Source organism: Chiloscyllium punctatum, chromosome 39, assembly GCF_047496795.1.
Source record: "Chiloscyllium punctatum isolate Juve2018m chromosome 39, sChiPun1.3, whole genome shotgun sequence".
Taxonomy (NCBI): Eukaryota; Metazoa; Chordata; class Chondrichthyes; order Orectolobiformes; family Hemiscylliidae; genus Chiloscyllium; species Chiloscyllium punctatum.
Genome location: NC_092777.1, coordinates 59,916,683 through 59,931,602, shown reverse-complemented (window position 1 = coordinate 59,931,602; position 14,920 = coordinate 59,916,683). Strand labels below are relative to the sequence as shown.

The following is a 14,920-nucleotide window of genomic DNA, read 5'->3' as shown; positions in this document are numbered from 1 at the left end:
GCTGAATTCCATTCAAATATAATTTGTAACCTGGTGGCCTGGCATATCCCTCACACTACCATTATCAATAAGCAGGTACAGCCTTGGTTCACTGAAGCTTGCAAGGGAATGTCAGGAGCAATATCAGGTATGTCTAAAAAGGTGAAGCAACAACACAGCACTAGCTGCATGCCAAACAGCAAAGGCAGCATGTGACAGAGGGGGCAAAACAATCCCACAGCCAACAGAATCAGATCTAAGCTCTGCAGTTTAGTCACATCCAGCTGTGAATGGAAGACAAATAAACAACTAAGGGGAGAAATATGTCACACCCTCAATAATTGAGAAGCCCAGAAAATTACTGCAAAAGACAAGGCTGAAGTATATGCATCCATTTTCTGCCAGAACTGATGAGTGGATGATTGAGATTGGTCTCACCCGAGATCCTCAGCATTACAGATAACAATAGTCAACCAATAGGATTAGGTCTCAGTGATATCAAGCAACAGCTGTCCTATATCATTCGACCAAATCTTCTAAGGTCTTTTCTCCAGAGCTAGTGATACACCTAGCCAAGCTGTTTCAGTACATCATGACTTGGCAGTGTGAAAATTGCTCAAGTTCTGTCCGTAAAACGCATGACAAATCCAACCCAACTAGTTATTGCTGCATTAGTCCACTCATGATCACTAGCAAAGGTGAGAGAAACAACATGGCTGTTAGACTGGGTCAATGGCAGGTGACGAGGAACCAAGAAGATGCATTCACTGCCAGCAGTGGTAGTAGAGTCAGATACATTCGGGACATTTAAGCGACTCTTGGATAGACACATGGATGATAGTAAAATGAAGGGTATGTAAGTTAGTTTGACCTTAGAGTAGGATAAAAGGTTGACACAACATTAGAGGGCCGAAGGACCTGCACTGTGCTGTGCTGTCATGTTCTATATTCTATGAAAGGGTCAAAGACAGTGCCACGAAGGGAAACTTGCTTAGAAATAACCTGCTCACTAATACTTAGTTTGGGGAAAAAATAACTCAATTCCTAATGTCTCCTTATTAGATCTGTGCAATCCTCATCAGAAGTTCCTGAATTTAGGTCATCTATTATTTAGCTTATTAGTGGTCCAGCTTGTTTATGAACTATTGGTCACACACTATGGTGTGATATTAATAACATTTACCACAGCATATTGAGACTATTTACAAATTGCATTTTATTCAAATTTAAACACAAGAATAATGTTGGTATGGGCGGCGCAATATTACAAATTCTCGGAACATAATCAATCTTCTGATTGTGACTGTCCAAAAGTAAACTTTGAATTAAGTGAACTCATTTTTGGTGTTTCCAAAAGCAAATGTGTAAAGCCTATTGTGTATTACTTGTAGATGTACAGTCAGGTTCTTAAAGTTCTGAGTTGAATTCTGAGCAGGTTAAGTACACACATGTAAATGCTCTTCATACCTTTTCAATTGGTGGCTGAAGTTAGTGATAACCAATTCTATGCTACCCAAATTACTGTAACATTTTCTACATATCAAAAAAATTAGTCAGACAGCAATCAGAAGATGGAACCATCTCCCACAAATTCCATTAATGCATAAAATGGCAGTTATATATGTACATGTCGGAAAATGGGGAACTGAAAGATTTTGTAGATATGGTGAGAAGGGGTTCATGTGTGGCATAAATACTAGTCTCAGACTGCGGCCTGTTCATTCATTGTAAATACTGGTATCAGACAACGGACTGTTCATTCATTGCAAATACTATGTAATCACATCAAATCAAAGTATTGCAGAAAAGAAAATAAAACCATACTTTTAAAATAGTGACTGCAATACATCTGTGCCCTGATCCAATTGTTTTCTAGCATCCAACTATATCTCATTTAAAAACAACACTTGGCCCTGACTCCTATTCATTGCAATGAAAATATAAGAGAATTAGGTGATTGTAGAAATTGACAGCAGAAGAAATAAGTGGCATCTTAAGATTGGGTCCACACTACACAATGAGTTAATGCTCTGTAATGAATTATACAACTCAGCATCAACACCCAACAACATGCTGTTTGTGAAGATAATGCTACTCAGCCACATCATTGCTCTTTACTTTCTTTGTACTTCCCCAAATTGAGAAATCCATGTTGTTCTTGCAACTTGCATCTGTGTAACTGGGAAACATATCCAAAATTCTTTAAGGAAAGAAGGAGCTGTCACAAATACCTTCTCGGGGGTCTGATAACTGAAAGAAGGGTTGCTGAAAAGAAGTATGTAATAATGAGATTTACAATTGTGCAAATGCAGGACCTCTGTTCAGCACTGAGTCCATGTAAATCTTTCTGCTTTGCTTTAAAACAAAACAGAACATTTCATCTGGTCCAGGTGTATAAAACTCACATTGTCGACCATTTTTATTTTGAAACTAAATAGAACAGGAACGAAAATGAGGTGGATTCTGTAATGGCGTGGCTAATTCACAACTCTAGTTTCACAGCCGGATGGTATTTGAAAATCATTATCTCATCTCTCTCTCTTGAAAACAGACTCTTCACTGGAATCGTCTTCAGCAGTTGGGAACAACTGGTATCTGTTGATATTCTCACAGAAACCCAATGCATGTCAATACCTTCACCCCCATGAACCACATAATGCACATCTGCCATCCACAAGTTTTAAAGCAACAGTCAATAAAAAGAAAACCACATTCATTTTGATCCAGTATCAATTGCTAACCACTACCTTCAAGTCCCAGTCAACAGTCGCATCACCAATGCAGTGCCGCTTAAGTTCCAAATCAACATTCAAGGGTGTAACAATTCTCACTGGAACAACTTTTAAATTTTTCAAACTATTCATGCTAATCATTGATCAAAATTTGTTTTCTCTGTAGAGTAGTAAAGCCCAAAAAAATTATTTGCAAATGAAAAGCACAGTTTCAAAGATTATATGATTTAAACAGCCACTTCAGAAAATACACGGCTGTTCTGTACAAAGAAAAAAAAGTGTTTGTACAATTTATTTGCATGCAAATCTGTCTCTTTGATCCTCGTGCAACTCCACCAGTCCCTGTCATTTGCTTGTAAATGGACAAAATCATCATTACTTGTACAGCACTGGTAATTCTTTAACACTGAGGGCTCCTTTGGGATTGTAACCAGTTTTCTGGAATGAAGAGGCGCTGACTCAATTTCTCACACACATGAGGAAGATAAAAGAAAGCTTTATATATAGAGAAGTTCATAACAATAGTTAATTGATCATCACAGAATGCATGGAAAGAGGAACTAGAGAAACAGATCACTCTTTGAGTCAAGTTGCTGCCAATGCTCTATTCATGAAACATCTTGCAATCGAGAAACAAGCATTTGGCAGTCAAGCAACGATGACCACTTCTTTGCCCTATCCACACATGTAAGCGTCATGTGTTAACTACACTCTCAAGTTTCCTATCTTTTTCTTTCAATTATGCCAAACAATCAGGACAAGTGAATGGAACTCCAATGCAGTGTCATTATCCATTTGTTTGCATAGGGTGTGAAAAATAGCTGGAACAATTCGCCTGGGAGGTTGGCAATAGGCTCTTAAGAGGAAGCTCAAAGTTGCTCTGGAAAGACAGTAGAGAAAGTTTTCTGAAATAAGAGATCATATGGGTTGAAAGGCCTTATTCATTTGACTTTATTGTGTGACGTACTGAGTTAAGGAACGCAAAACAAAATTTATTATATTTAACTAAAACATGTATTTTTTTTATTGAGGCAGCACTGAAAATGTAATAATTAAAACAGAAACTAATGGACATCAAAATTATGTGAGGTAGGACTGATCACTTGGTCTGATAACACAAAGATTGCTTGGCATGTCAGTAATCCACTTACAATCTGCTGACCAACAAACAGTTGAGCAAAAATAGATTTTATAATGACACTGCCCTTGAGTACTGTGAACAACTTGCTTGCCTTCTTGGCTTAGCTTCGTTGTGAAGCTGTGCATTCAAACTCCATACATGACTTAAACACATTAACTTAGATTGACAATTCAGTGCTGTACTGAGGGAATGTCATTTTCAAATGAAGCCCATGATTGAACATGTGAAAGGCGTTACATCACACCATTGTCAGAAATGAGGAATGGCATTTGGCTCATTTTAACTCATTCAGCCAGAAAATCCTAAAGTCCCCTCATTTCAGAATGTATTTAAAAAAAGAATCCAGGTCTCTCTTTCCCTCTCTTCTATTCGTAGAAGTCTATTCTATTTGTAGCGTAATAAAAAATAATCCTGACATTAATCTTAAATGTCACTTTTATCAGTGGCCCTTATCCTAACCTTCTGATTCACTTTGAAGCACTGGTTCAAATTTAGCTTTGATGCCAACCACTGTACCATACATCTTTATAAGATCACCTCTTAAATGATTTCTTCCCAGGTTGAAAACTTCAAATTCTTCAGTTTTTCCTCATGATTCAGATCTGCAACACTAACGATCAGCCTCTGCACATAACATTGGAGTTTTCATACATTGCATTTGTCCAAACAGTTAGAAATTTAGCAGCAAAGTACAGTTTGACCAGAGCACCTCAAATTCAGTCATTTCTTTTTCTGACTTGTATGCCACTGTTTTGGTGATGTACAATTGAATAGTAGTTTTATTATTAGATTAGTAATCCAGAGACCTGAATAACTGATCTGGAGAAATGAGCTTAAATTAATAACAACTGGGGAATTTACAGTTAGCTTAACAACTAAACCAGGAATGAAAATCTAATCAATAATGGTGACCATGAAACTAACTAATTATTGTATAATAAAAACTTGATCTTCTAATATCCTTTAGAGTAGAATTATTAATCAGCTTGGTCTAAATGCAGCTTCAAACCCATTAACAATGTGGTTGGCTTTCAACTGAAATGTCCATGCTAATTAATGAGTTCTTTCAACCCAGAATGAACTGAGGTATTGGATGTAACAAAGGACCCCACCTCTCCAGTTGAACTGCAAAGTCCTCCTCACTAACATGTAAGGACTTGTGCTAAAGTTGGGAGAGCTTTGTACAGATTAGTCAAGTAATAGCCCAACAGTCACGATCACAGAATCTTTCTTTCATCCAACATTTCATAACCCATTGGGTCCCTGCATATGCATTGACACACAATTAACACAGACTCAGCAGAGCTGCTGGCAAGGTGTCAGGAGAATGCTAACAAAGGAGTTCTCAACATTGACTCCATATCCCATGAAGCATCATTGGGTCAGATCAAACATACACAAGTAGCTCATGCTGGTTAGCACTTACTGTCCACTTGTAGCTGATCTGGATCAGTACTCCATTATGCTGAACAGCACTTTGAAGAATTATTAGGGATAACAAGGAGACGGAAGATATTTTGGATGGGAAACTTGAATGTCCATTGATTTGACCAAGTATGATATCAAGGACCTAGTGAAAAATCAAAACTATAGAAATTAGGCTGAAAATTTCCACTAACTCAATTTGTACTAAGCATAAGGACGCTAGCTTTCCAAAGGTCAAATATCTCAGCCTATGAATTCCTTAGTATAGTGTTCACAGCCTGATCATCTTCAGCTATTTCATTAAGACATTCACTCCTTTATAAGGTTAGTACTAAGCATATTTTCTTATGATTGCAGTGCTCAGTAGCATTTGTGACTTCTAATACTGCAGCGGTCCAATCCCACAAGGAGCAACAGCTCGATAATATTTCGGTTTGGACTTATAAATGCCAAATAAAATTTATGCCACGTAAGGACTGAACGATCTGCTGTGTGCATGTGCCTAGACAGAGACCAGCCAAATAATTGATGTGGCTTCGCGAACAGCTCAGAGGTTTGGAGTTCTGAAATAGACATCTTAGTTTGACTCCCTAAAGCCTATAAAGTCAGCAATATAAAGTAATACTTGTTGCTTTTTAAAGCTTCATCGCCTAAACAGCACTCAAGAAATTCAACACAAGCAGGACAAAGCAGCCTGCTTGATTAGCACCTCCTCCACACTGGCACACAGTGGCAGCAATATGTATGATCTACAAAACGCAGAGCAACAACTCACCAAAGCTTCTTCCAAACCCACAATCTACTGCCTAAAATCTCAAGAGCAAAACGCATATCAGAACACTATAACCAGCAAGCAATACACCAACCTGCCTCGCAAACTGTCCCTTCACTGTTTCGGACCATAATACTCTAACTCCCTCCTCCACAGCACTGTCTGTGTATCTACACCTCAGATTACAGCAGTCCAAAAATTGGCTCAACATTTTTTCACAAGGTTAATTAGGAATGGGGAATATATGTTGACTTTGAGAGCAACACTCATTGTATGAAAGAATAAGTAAATAAAAATTCTTGATTAGTTTCAACAAGTTTAACCAGTACAGGGAAAACAAAAATCAGAGCTTAAGACTCTGTAGGATATGAAACCAAAATTAAAAACCAATCTCAGCAATGTTAAACAACATGAAGAAAATATAGGTTCCTGCAGTGCAATGCTCTTCATCTGAATTTCTTTTCCTGCTGAACCAACATTTGTCATAGTTCAAGCACACCAACATGAATAATGAGTATTGCAAGACAGGTACAGCTTATCCAATTGTTACCTCAACAGTCACATGATAATTTGTTTTTTTTAGCTTTCAATTCTATGTGGAAATTAGTTCATCATTCTTGAATAATTGTCGGCATTTGTGGAAATCAACAAGCTCCACAAACTTCAGCGCTGGCCAAGTTCATCTGAAAATTAAAGACAAGCACAAGTGTTGGCTCCTTACATTATAGCTCCCTCTGCTACTGGAGTGCTTAACATGCCAGCCACCTGCTGAGTAGGTTCCTGCCAGAGCCCGCACAGAAATGAAAGCGTTGTAATCATGAAAGGTATTTTAGCAGTATTGACCATGCAATGCAATGAGCTATATCAGATTAGAGAGTAACAGGATTATAACAATTTATCTGCAAATCTCCTATGGAATTCACCAACTAAGTTACGATAATACTCTTACTTGTGAAGAATAGAGAGGCAGGCAGAGGCCATCTGGAATTAAATTTCCTATTATCTGTTTATCAATGTTTGCAACTCTCAAAGCCAAAATGAAACAAGAATACTCGACTGGAGAGAGCTTTGTGTTTAATATAGCACTATCATTGCCAACCAGACTATTGTGGAAAGGGAGAAGAACAAGGATAGAGTGCTAGTAGAAGCTCTTGCCTACATGGAAATTGAAGATTTATATGACCTGCGTGCCCCACACAAGTAGCCAATTCTAACCTGACAATAACCATGAAATCACCTGCATCTCATCATTACTGGGACTGAACTTAAGACAGGTCCTCAGGTGATTGTTGATAACAGCTCTGCCTTTATGGTTCTGATTTACACAGAGAGCATGGTCCATAGTTAAATCAGTGTCCAGGTTCTCTGCATCCCCAGACTTGGAGACAGTTACAGAAGGAAAAGAAAACACAGCAAAGGTTCCTGATTAACATCCAGTGACTCCTGCTAAGAGATGCACATGCATTAATGTTAGGTGAGGACACTGGTGTGTTTCACCATCTGGACTCAAACATGAAGGATGATTATCTCGAAGTAAGAAAAGATAGCTTATGGAGTATTGACACTGTGGAACTGTAATAAAAACTAGTAGTTCTGGAAATACTCAGGTCTGATACCAGCTGTGCAGAAAGAAATGAGATATCGCTTCAACTTGAATTTGACTTATTCGTAACTGAATTGCCATTTTAATTTACTATCTTGCTCTCATACTAATATTTCTGTCCTTAAGACTGCTGCAGCACTCCAGTGAAGCTAAATGAAAACCCAGAGAACAGCACTTTGTATTTAGATTATGCAGTTTACAGCTTTCTGGACTCAACATCAAGCTCAATAATTTCAGGTCATGAACTCTAAACTCCTGTTTATTTTTGTTTCATCTGCCATATGCTGGCTTTGACATTTCTGCTTTTGGTCAAAGCCATTCAACTATTCTTTCAATCACACTCAATGCGAATAATAAGGTTAAAAATCACACAACACTAGGTTATAATTCAACAGGTTTATTTGGGAGTACAAGCTTTGTGAGCACTGCTATTTCGTCAGGTAGCTGGCCCCTTCGTTACCAGTGGACACTGTGAATAATTAAGGTACAGTTGGCTCTGTTATTACGCGCATCACTTCAGTGCGAATCGGCTATAACACAATTGGATCATTATTTGTAGAACGCGAACTTTCCTTTGCTGAATTGGCTTTAATGCGATTTTGGTCCCTTGGTTTAAATGGTGCTGCTATTACACAATTTTCTTATAATGCAGGGTCGCATGTGAATGGAACTATCATGTTATATCAGAACAGACTGTAGTTAGGGTAGGGTAACATCACAACCTTTAGAAGGTTTTCAAGCGCAAGAACATTCAAGGCTATGGGCCAAGTGCTGAGAATTGGGACTAGTGTCGATTTAGTGCTTTTTTGGCAGGCTTGATGGGCCAAGGGGTTTCTTCTGTACTCTATGATACTATTAATTATTTTATTGCCTGTCACAATTGCCTGTGGGCGGCACGGTGGCACAGTGGTTAGCACTGCTGCCTCACAGCGCCTGAGACCCGGGTTCAATTCCCGCCTCAGGCGACTGACTGTGTGGAGTTTGCACGTTCTCCCCGTGTCTGCGTGGGTTTCCTCCGGGTGCTCCGGTTTCCTCCCACAGTCCAAAGATGTGCAGGCCAGGTGAATTGCCCATAGTGTTAGGTAAGGGGTAAATGTAGATGTAGGGGTATGGGTGGGTTACGCTTCGGCGGGGCGGTGTGGACTTGTTGGGCCGAAGGGCCTGTTTCCACACTGTAAATAATCTAATCTAATCTAATCTAATCTAATCTAATAACTATGAAATGAAGACCACCAAGTTTTGACTTCTATGATTTGATTTTAACATCTGGGACTTTCATGGACTGAAATGCTTTAAAAAGGAAAGACCTTGATTTAAAATTGGCTGCAGTGATTACTTGACCATATGTTGAGCCATGTTCGAAAAACCAATGTGGAATGAACAAAACTGTCTGACTGACTTAACATTTTGTCAAGAGACCCCAAAACATAGCCAGGCATGAAGAAACTAGCATTTCATATTCTTAAAATAAACTTGTATGATAATTTTCACATTTTGGAGATAAAAGACATGCTTGCAATTATCCAGCTTGGAAACAATGATCTGAGTCATGAATCAGGTGCGTTTCAAGAAACTATTTTGGCAGAGTAGTAGAGATGAACGTGTAATAGCAGAATTGGAAGAAGTTCTGTCTCTGCATTCACTCAGGAAGGACAAACAACTTCTGACAACACAAATCAGGGTAACACCTGAACACTGAGAACTCAAAAACATCTGGAATATTTACAGCTGCTGATCCAAGATAATGTGGTCTCAGGTTAAACTTTATACTTCCAAGACATCTGACAGTCTTACAACTACATTGATCACTATTATCATTTTTACCTCTAATGTTCACCTCTGTTTGATGTCATATTTTATCACTTTTCTTGGGATTAGTAACTAACTAAATTCCTCTTTTGTTCATTTAAGTAAGACTTGCATTTTGGTTCTTATTGTGTTTCTGGTGAACTGGTTGACCATATTTAATTGGATTAAAGTGAGCTTCATGTGAAAAAGACCATTAAATCTTTATTGAGGTCAGCTGAGGAGGTTGAAAATAGGGGAACCAATTTACCCTTTTCTCACCTAGTTATTAGGTTCTTTCCAACTATTACCAGTCTCTTGACTTTTGTTCCATGACAGTTTTGTCATTTATTTTCTCTAAACCTCGACCTGATCCCAGATCTTCACTTTCATCACTCTTCCCCTCCCCCTTTCAATGGCATAAAATCTATCACATTTCTACCTTCCTTCAGATATGGACTCAAAATGTTACCTGCCTTCTCTGTACATGTTGCAGACCTACTGAGTATTTCCAGCCTGTGTTTTTATTTCAGATTTCCAACATCCTTGGTATTTTACTTTTGTTCTCTCAGAATTAGAATTCAGTAAGATTCTGCATCTTATGTAAAAAACCAAAACTGCAAAAAATTTTCAAGAAAAATATTATATAAACGTTGGGACATAGTTTTAAAAAAATTGTCTTAGTTTATATCGACAAAAGACTTTGGGAACATTGTTTAAAATCTAGAAAGGAGAAAGGAATTATCTAAGGCTTTTCATGACCTCAGGTCTTCCTAAAGTGTTTCATAGTCAATAAAATACTTTTTGAAGTGTCCTCAGTTGAAATCTAAGAGATATGACTGCCAATTTAGCAACGACAAAGTCACACAAACCACAATGTGATTATGACCAGATAATCTGATTTTTCTTCAAGTGACGTTGGCTCAAGGATAAATATAGATCGGGACACTGAGAATAACATCACTGTTCTCCTTCAAAATAGCACCATGTGATCTGTAATTTTCACTTGAGAGGGATGACAGAAACTTGGTTTAATACGTCATTTGAAAGGCAGCACAGAGTGTCAGCCCACATTCTGTACTCAAGGTGCCTGAAGTGGGTCTAGAAAATAGGTACACTGGAATACACCATACAAACCCTCCAGTCTGGTCTGCCATTTAGATGCCAGCTGATCATCTATCAACATCATTTCCCATGATAGTCATGTCCTTTGATATCATTACCATCTAGAAATTTATCTCTGTCTTGAATACACTCAATGGCACAGCCCTCTGGGAAATCTAAAGATTTTCAGAATGAAGAAATTCTTCATCCAAGACTGAATGGCCAATTCTGGCTGAGCCTGTCAAGAATTTTGCACATTTCAATAAGATCTCATCTCATTCCTCTAAACTCTAGGGAACACAGTTTCCTAGACTGACCCTTTTGGACAAACCTGTCATCTGACAAATTAGCGTGGCTCAGGAATAAATATAGATTGAACTATTCAAGAGACCTAGCTGTTCAAATACTTGACTTATTATTGCCCCACACTGCACCCTCCACAGACCAAATTCACTCTACTGACCAAGGTTCCATACAATTAGAGTCATAGAGTCATAGATGTACAGCACGGAAGCAGACCTTTCAGTCCAACTTATCCATGCCGACCAGATATCCCAACCCAATCTAGTCCCACCTGCCAGCATCTGGCCCATATCTCTCCAAACCCTTCCTATTCATATACCCATCCAGATACCTTTTAAATGTTGCAATTGTACTAGCCTCCACCTCTGGCAGCTCATTCCATACATGTACCACCCTCTGTTGAAAAACGTTGTCCCTTACGAATCTTTTATATCTTTCCCCTCTCACCCTCAACCTATGCCCTCTAGTTCTGGATTCCCCCACCCCAGGGAAAAGACTTTGCCTATTTACCCTATCCATGCCCCTCCTGACTTTATAAACCTCTATAAGGTCACTCCTCAGCCTCCGAATCTCCAGAGAAAACAGCCCTAGCCTATTCAACCTCTCCTTATAGCTCAAATCTCCAACACCGGCAACATATATGTAAATCTTTTCTGAACTCTTTCAAGTTTCACAACATCCTTCCAATAGGAAGGAGACCAAAATTGCATGCAATATTCCAACAGTGGCCTAACCAATGTCCTGTAGAGCCGCAACATGACCTCCCAACTCCTGTACTCAATACACTGACCAATAAAGGAAAGCACACCAAACGCCACCTTCACTATCCTATCTACCTGCAACTATGAACCTGCTATGAACCTGCACTCAAGGTCGCTTTGTTCAGCAACACTCCCGAGGACCTCACCATTAAGTTAGTAAGTCCTGCTAAGATTTGCTCTCCCAAAATGCAGCATCTTGCATTTATCTAAATTAAACTCCATCTGCCACTTCTCAGTCCATTGGCCCATCAGGTCGAGATCCTGCTATAATCTGAGGTAACCCTCTTTGCTGTATACCACACCTCCAATTTTGGTGTCATCCGCAAATTTACTAACTACACCTCTTATGCTCACATCCAAATCATTTATACAAACAATGAAAAGTAGTGGACCCAGCATCGATCCTTGTGGCACTCCACTGGTCACAGGCCCCCAGCCTGAAAAACAACCCTCTACCACCACCCTCTGCTTCTACCTTTGAGCCAGTTCTGTATCCAAATGGCTAGTTCTCCTTGTAATCCAGGAGATCTAACCTTACTAACCAGTGTCCCATGGGGAACCCTGTCGAATGCCTTACTGAAGTCCACATAGATCATGTCTACTGCTCTGCCCTCATCAATCTTCTTTGTTATTTCTTCAAAAAACTCAATCAAGTTTGTAGACATGATTTTCCATGCACAAAGCATGTTGACTATCCCGAATCAGTCCTTGCCTTTCCAAATACATGTACATTCTGACCCTCAGGATTCCCTCCAACAACTTGCCCACCACTGACGTCAGGCTCACTGGCCTATATTCTTTGGCTTGTCCTTACCACCCTTCTTAAACAGTGGCACCACGTTCGCCAACGTCCAGTCTTCCGGCACCTCACCTGTGACTATCAATAATACAAATATCTCAGCAAGAGGCCCAGCAATCACATCCCTAGCTTCCCACAGAGCTCTGGGGCACACTTGATCAGGTCCTGGGGATTTATCAGCAAAGCATTTTCACACCTTTACTCAAAGCCACTTGCTGTAAAGGCCAACATACCATTTACTGTCTTAACTGTTTGCTACACTTGCAAGCATTTCAGTGATTCATGATCAAGGCATGCGGGTCCCTTTGGACAGGAACACTTCTCAATCTGTCATCATTTAAGAAATACCCAGCATCTCTCTCCCTCCTACCAATGTGGAGAACTGTTAATTATCCATGTTCCATCCATTTGCCATGCTCTTGCTCACTCACTCAGCCTGTCCAGTTACCCTAAAACCTCTTTGCATAATCCTCAGAACATACATTCCCACATCGTTCTGCATCATCCACAAACTTGGAACTTATCAACTTCCAGCTCCCATATTCAATTTTCAGTTATCGATTGGGAACAACTGGGGCCCAAGCACTCAATGCTGTAGCACCTCACTACGTACAGCCTGCCAACCTCAGAATTTATCCCATTTATTCTGTTTAACAATCCTCAATCCATGCATGTATATTACTCTCTCATTTTATATAATAACCTCCAATGTGGGGTCTTACTGAAAGCCTTCTAAACATTTAAATACACCACATCCATTAGTTCTCCCTTATCCAGAATGCTCAAAACACTTTAGCAGGTTTGTCAAACATAATTTTACTGTAATGAATATATGTTGACACTTCCAAACCTAATAATTACTGTTTAAGTGTCCAGTTATCTGATCCTTTATAATAGATTCAAGCATTGATGTCAGGTTAACAACATCTGCAGTTTCCCATTTTCCCTCTCCCTTGTCTTTTTATGTCACAGGTTTACATTTGTAACCTTCTAATCCGCAGGCAACATTCCAGAACCTTCAGTGACTCTATTGAAATTCCACGGTAGCACAGTAGTCACTAACTGTAAAAAGACTACAGCAAAACATCACTGATGGAAATTTTTTTTCCAAATGACCAAAAATAACTGGCAATTGCCTCAAGAGCAAACTGCTACTTCACATCATCTGAATTAGACAATTATTAGTCGAACAAATGACTAGACAAAAGAACCCGGGAAAAGTTGGAAATATTCAGGTCGACACATTTTCATCAGTGCTGGCTGAGTTTATCCAGCATATGCTATACTTTTTAAACAATCGAGATGTGTAAGCATTATCTATCTGCATAAAGTAGTTGCAGGTAGCTTGGACATTCAGGACACAAATAAAATAAACCTGAGGTGGCACAATGCAGTATTACAAGAAAACAGGTACATGAATAACTCTGATATGTTTGTAGTAAGGCAACATATTTCTTCTCTGCTACCGCATTGCAAGTTAAGGAGAACCTAATACTTCACAGTGCTGTGCAATGTGATATGCACATTTAAAGGCTCCAAACAGCTGCATCATATTGTACAGATATTTTATATTTAGCTAAACGGAACAGTGTTGGTTCTAATGGACAAACTAAAGATCCTTTCCAGTTTAAGCCTCCAATATAAACCATTTTAATACTGAAAATGTATTACAAGGAAAAGGAATAGGAATGAGAAGGAACCTAAATTCTGTCAAAAGCACTCCATCACTTTACTTTGCCCATTAGCACTATATTTAATTGAGAATCCAAGTATAGATAAAAGCACATTTGATTTGTAAATGCCGAAACAGGTACCAACATTTGGTGTTTGATTTCAATACAAGAATGTATTTTAGCTTGGTGGTAAAAATGTTAAGGGTGCAAATGTTTCCTGATATTTGCAGTCACTTAGTACCACGGCCACTTAATAGTGGTACGCATTTGTTCAGTAAAGGTGGACATGTGAAGAACACATAGCAGTATTGGGTATCAGGTGCTTTCTACTGAAATTACTGCACAACACTTAACACTGTTAATACCTCCGAGGAGCCAGTAATTTCTATTGTATAACACTGCTTTCAGCAAAGTAAAATATCACAGTGCTTGACTGATTGAGAGAGCGCATTTCTAAAAGAGAACCATGAGCTCATATCTCTAGTCTGATCTGGAAGGACATGAGCAGTCTGTGTGAGTCCTGAACTAATGCCACAGATTCCAAACAAGTTGATCAAAGAATGAAACTATTACTGCACTGGGTTTCAGAATCCTAAAGAATTTTCTAAAATTACTTCTTCGTGTGACAGAAATTGGATAAGACTTTGCATAAAGGGTACTCTCCTAGTTTTCCTCTTTTTTTTAGAAAGGATAAACAGACGGGCAATCTAGTTTTCAGCTAGTTTGCTGCAGGCTCTGTTGGTTACACAGAAAGGAAAGTTGTTTCCATTGTATTTATATTTTGGTGAATATGTTAGATCTGAAACACAGGAAAACAACTGATACTCAGTTGCTAGTAAGCTA

The 14,920-nt window shown here is 39.0% G+C and overlaps 1 protein-coding gene across 6 annotated transcripts in view; it reads right to left on the bottom strand.

Annotated features, from left to right (window-relative positions):
* The window catches only part of helz (helicase with zinc finger), a 274,742-nt gene that overhangs the window by 24,973 nt on the left and 234,849 nt on the right, over positions 1-14,920 (bottom strand). The window lies entirely within an intron of this gene.